Raw genomic sequence first — 6,000 nt, 5'->3', positions numbered from 1 at the left:
ATAGTATCTGCATCTATATCAAGGGTATGCCTTTTTAGGGGTCTTACAAGTTCGATATATAGCCGAAACTTTGATATCGGGTTTATGCCTTTAATAAGGTCTTACAAGTTTTTCATGCCTTTGAGGTCTTACAATTTTGGATACTTGGTACAAGTATTGTTTATGCCTTGCTTGAGGTCTTCCAGATATAATTGATGCCTTAAGTAGGTCTTACGAGACCGAGTCTGCCCGCTCGGGGTTTTATGGCCTCGGGTTTTGATAAGCTAATGGAGATAGTGCTTGACAGTAGTCCCCAAGTCATCGAGGGTTTCTTGACTCGGGAGCCATTATTTGCAAACTATTCTTTGCCTCGTTTAGGGCTTACAATTTTAGAGATCCTGACCCTGAGGTCGTGCGATTTTGGAGATATCGGTGCCAATTCCCGAGTGTTTGGGGCACTTTTGGCCTTGGAGATGTTTCATGATTTTCATGCTGCCTCGTTGAGGGCTTATGAGTTTGGAGTTCCGTCCCTGAGGTCATGCGAGTGTCGAATTGTTGACGCTAGTCTCCGACTATTCGGGACGTCTTTGGTGGAGGAATCATTTTAGTGAAAGTGCTGAGTTTCCATTGGAGTATGAGGTGCTTTGACAAAAGGTATTCTTTGATTGCTTGACACAAGTATACATTGTTTTGTTGTCGGGGGACCGACTATATAGGCATGGTTTGTTTGACCATTTGGCCTGATACATCATTTTACTAATGCGACCCTAGGGGGATGCCCTCCAGTATTCGGGGTTGATTGCAAAAGAAGCCTGGAATAATTTTTGAGTCTTTCTCGGGTAACATGTGGATGTTTCCTTGTTAAAAATCTTGCCGGAAAAATCCCACTTGGGATAAAATTCGGTCGAAGGAAAAGAGTGCAACACATGCTCGGGGGTTTTTATGGAATTTTCAATCGGGTGCCCTAATAATAATACCGTTTAATAATTGATATGTTCCAGTTGCTCGGAAGATGCTCGCCCTCCATGGTGCCGAGCTTATAAGACCCTTTGTCGACTACTCCGAGAACACGGTACGGTCCCTCCCAATTTTAGCCTAGCTTTCCTTCATTAGGGTTTCGGGTGTTAAGAGTGACTTTCCTTAGGACTAAGTCCCTAACCCTGAAGTACCAGAGGTCTGTTCTGCTGTTATAATACCTTTCGATTCTTTGCTTCTGGGCGGTCATTCGAACCAGCGAGGTTTCTCGCTTTTCATCTAGCAGTTTGAGGGCCGTTGTCATGGCTTCGTTGTTTGAGCTCTCGATGGTGTGTTGGAATCTAGCGCTCGTCTCCCCAACCTCTAATATCAGAGCCTCAGCGCCGTATACTAGATAGAAAGGTGTTTCCCCTATGCTCGATTTTGAAGTTGTTCGGTATGCCAATAGTACTTCGGGTAACGTTTCTCTCCACTTTCCCTTGGCGATTTCCTTCTTCTTTTTTATGTTCTGGATGATGGTTTTATTTGTGGACTCGCCTTGGCCATTTGCACATGGGTGGTAAGGAATTGACATGATTCTTTTGATTTTGTGGTCTTCAAGGAACTGTGTTACCTTGCTTCTGATGAACTGTCTCCCGTTGTCGCATGTTATCTCGGAGGGAATCCCAAATCGGCACATAATATGATCCCATATGAAGTTAATGACTTCTTTTTCTCTAATTTTCTCGAAGGCCTGTGCTTTCACCCATTTTTGTGAAATAGTCAGTCATAAATAAAATGAATTTAGCTTTACCTGGTTCCGTTGGCAGGGGACCAACGATATCCATTCCCATATTATGAATGGCCATGGCAATAAGACCGAATGTAGTTGCTCGCCGGGCTGATGAATTATGGGGGTAAATCTCTAGCATTTGCCGCACTTTCGAACAAATTCCTTCGTGTCTTTTTCCATGTTATCCCAGTAGTAGCCTGCCCTGATCACCTTTTGGACTAAGGAGTGGCGCCGAAATGGTTTCCGCAGGTACCCTCGTGAATTTCTCGGAGTACATAGTCTGTATCACCTGGTCCCAGGCATACCGCCAGGGGTCCATCAAAAGTTCTTCTATACAGAGTCCTGTTCTCATCGAGCGAGAACCGGGCTACTTTGGTTCACAGGGCCCTCGAGTCTTTTTGATCCGCGGGCAGTTTTCCATCTCTTAAATAATCAATATATTTATTTCTCCAATCCCATGTTAGGCTGGTGGAATAAATCTTTACATGACCTTTCTCGACCACTGATTTAGATAGTGGATCAACAACCCTAGGGAGTAGGTTATCTTCTTCAACAGATGATCCCAGGTTCGCGAGGGAATCGGCCTCGCTGTTCTGCTTTCGAGGTACATGGCTTAAGGTCCATTCTTTGAAATGACGTAGTGCGACTTGGATTTTATCCAAATATCTCTGCATCCAATCTTCCCGAGCTTCGTAGCTCTCATTCACCTGGCTCACTACCAGGAGTGAATCGCATTTTGCCTCGGTGATCTCGGCTCCCAAGCTTTTGGCCAGTTTTAAACCTACAATCATAGCCTCGTACTCGGCTTCATTGTTAGTCAACTTCGCAGTTTTTATAGATTATCTGATCATGCCGTCGATAGGTGGCTTCAGGACTATACCAAGTCCGGATCCTCTTACGTTTGTGGCGCCATCGGTGAACAAGGTCCATACCCCGGCAGACGTGCCTGATTTTAGCAAAAGTTACTTCTCTACCTCGGGTACGAGGGAGGTCTAGAAATAGGCCACGAAGTCCGCCAGAATCTGGGACTTGATGGTTGTTCGAGGTTGATACTCGACATGGTACCCCCGAGTTCGATGGCCCATTTGGCCAATCAGCCCGATAGCTCGAGTTTATGCAATATGCTCCGGAGAGGGTATGTCGTCAGAACGCAAATACGGTGGCATTAAAAATAGGGTTTTAATTTTTGTGAGGCATTTATTAGCGCGAGAGCCAGTTTTTCTAGATGCAGATACCTATTTTCGGCATCTCCTAGGGTCCGTATTACATAATAAATAGGAAATTGCATACCTTGTTCCTCTCGGACCAGGTATAGGTACAATGTTTCGTCGTCCTTTGGCATATGGATCAGAGGTGGGCTAGTCAGATATCGTTTCAACTCTTCTAAGGCGTGTTGGCATTTCGGAGTCCATTCAAAGCTATTTTTCCTCTTAAGCAAAGAGAAGAAATGATGGCTCCTGTCGGATGACCTTGATATGAATCTACCTAGGGCCGTTATTCGCCTTGTCAGCCGTTGCACGGCCTTGACATTATTTACCACCATGATTTCTTCGATGGCCTTGATTTTATTGGGGTTGATCTCAATCCCCCTGTTTGATACCATGAAGCCCAGGAATTTTCCCGAACCTACTCCGAAGGCGCATTTCTCGGGGTTGAGCTTCATGTTGTAACTTCTGAGGATGTCGAATGTTTCCTGCAAATGAGTCAAATGGTCCTCTGTGCATAGGGACTTAACTAGCATGTCATTAATATAAACTTCCATGGATTTGCCTACTTGATGCTCAAACATTTTATTAACTAGGCGCTGGTACGTAGCCCCGCATTTTTCAATCCGAAGGGAATTACGTTGTAACAGTACGTACCATATTTTGTGATGAACAAAGTCTTCTCCCTGTCCTCGGGGTTAATTTATATTTAGTTGTACCCCGAGTAGGCATCGAGAAAGGTGAGGGTCTCGTGGCCAGCTGTAGCATCGATCAGGTGATCAATGTTAGGGAATGGGAACGAATCCTTGGGACATGCCTTATTTAAGTCTTTATAGTCTACACACATTCTTAGCTTATTTCCCTTTTTGGGTACTACTACTACGTTGTCCAGCCACTCGGGGTACTTTACTTCTCTGATGGATCCTATTTTAAGGAGTTTCGTTACCTTATCCTTGATGAATGCATGTTTTATTTCGGATTGGGGTCTTCTTTTTTGCTTTACCGGTTTAAACCTGGGGTCAACACTCAGTCGGTGGGATGTTATTTCCAGCGGGATACCTGTCATGTCTAAATGGGACCATGCGAAACAGTCAATATTATCGACAAAAAATTGAATAAAATTTTTCCTGAGTTCAGGGGTTAATCCCGTTCCCATATATACCTTACGATCGGGGAGGTGTTCAATCAAAATAGCTTGCTCTAGATCTTTGATCGTCGATTTCGTTGCATCAGACTCTTTGGGGGCAACAAAAGTTCGAGGAGATCGGGGGTCTGTATGTTCCTAGACACGTCCGAGGTCGGGAGTACGAGGGTCGATTCCTCCTAGTAAACCGCGACCATTTCTTTCACTGCATGTTGTTCTCCGTATATGGTCATTATGCCATCCTTTGTCATAAATTTATTCATCTGGTACAGGGTCGACGGTACTACTCCCATGTTGTGTATCCACGGCCTGCCAAGTAATGCATTATACCTTATGTCTCCATTGATGACTTGAAACTTTGTGTTCTGAACCGTGCCGGACGTGTCGACTGGGAGGGTGATTTCTCCTTTTGTTATTTCGCCGGTCATGTTAAAGCCATGGAGGATCCGGGAGGCGGGTATGATCTGGTCGAGTAACGCAAGCTGTTCTACTACCCCTGACCTGATCACGTTGGTCGAGCTACCTGGATCCACAAGCACACGTTTAACTCGGACGTTGTTTAAAAGAAATGAGATTACCAGCGCATCATTATGTGGTTCTGTCAAGATTTCGAGATCTTCTTCGCTGAACACGAGGGTGTCTTCGTCCACGTGGACTCGTATTAGCCCTTCTATTGTGGCAGATATTTTTGTCTGCTTGATCATGGGCCCTTAGGGAATGTCGATCCCTCCAATAATCAAATGAACAACGTGCTGATGGATCTCTTTTTGTGCCCAGGCTGGAACAGCCACAACATTTTCTCCCCGGGCTTCCAGGTAGTTGTTTTCACCTCTATCTGATGAGTTAGGCATTTCAACCTGAAATTTGAAGATCTTGGACAAGAACAGGTGTGAAAGATAACTTGCGTTGTGTGACGAAACCAGCAAGAAAATAATCACTATTATTTTAGCCCCATGGTGGGTGCCAAACTATTTACCATGAAAATGGTAATAACAATTAAATTTGTTGATGGGACTCTAAAAATATGTGATCTATTTTTATGCTAGTTTGTTAAGCAGTTGATGCTAAGTATATGAGATTTAGAGACGAAATAAAGTTAGGGAGAGAGCTACAACCAAACCGTTAGGTCAGCTATTCGGGGCCTCGAGCTGGTCGATTTGGGGCCTCGAGGTCGATTTCAGGGCTCGGGCTCGAGCTATCGTCGGTGATCGAGGTAAGGCTAACAGTTATGAAATAATCAACGAAGGCTCTTTATGGCCAATGATAAGCAATAAATGATGAACCAATATGAAGATAATAAATGAAAGCAATAATATCAAGAGAGTATATGAGAGAACAAAGAGAATGTTCTTGTATGGTTCTTGTGGAGCAGCTAGAGCAACAGAGTTTACAAAAACAGTAGGAATGCCCGTTACATAGGAGGGGAATCATAACATAGTACAAAATACATGAATTACTTGGATACGGGGATGGGATAGCTAGATATGATGTCTTGACGCCCTATATTGGGTTTAGAATAGCCTGCTAGGCTCTGTCAGTCTTAGCCAAGCGCTTTGGAACTTCCCTCTTCTCTAATATAGCCGTTGGTCTGCACTGCCCTGATATCGGACCCCGACGACCCTTGATAGTGAGCCTCGACCTTGGTCTCAAACCTCGAGAAGCACGATCGCGGGGCACCATAATAACGCAGAAATTGGACCCCCCGATTTTACTGTACACAATAAGTGGCATGTTACGGTGTATGCTTGTGCGAGTACTACTGCAGCCCAAGTCAAAAACAATTATCAAAAACATCGAGTAGCTCATAAAAACAACAAAGCAAGTCACATAATGTGTAGGATAAACACAAGGAAAAGCACACCATCATACTAAAATCGCCAACACAATGTCTCCAAACCATCACACATCATCCCTGACATTGCCAC

The sequence above is a fragment of the Nicotiana sylvestris genome, chromosome 6 (assembly GCF_000393655.2).
Source record: "Nicotiana sylvestris chromosome 6, ASM39365v2, whole genome shotgun sequence".
In the NCBI taxonomy this organism is placed as follows: domain Eukaryota; kingdom Viridiplantae; phylum Streptophyta; class Magnoliopsida; order Solanales; family Solanaceae; genus Nicotiana; species Nicotiana sylvestris.
The sequence above is the reverse complement of the archived record's forward strand: the minus strand, read 5'-3'. Positions refer to the sequence as shown.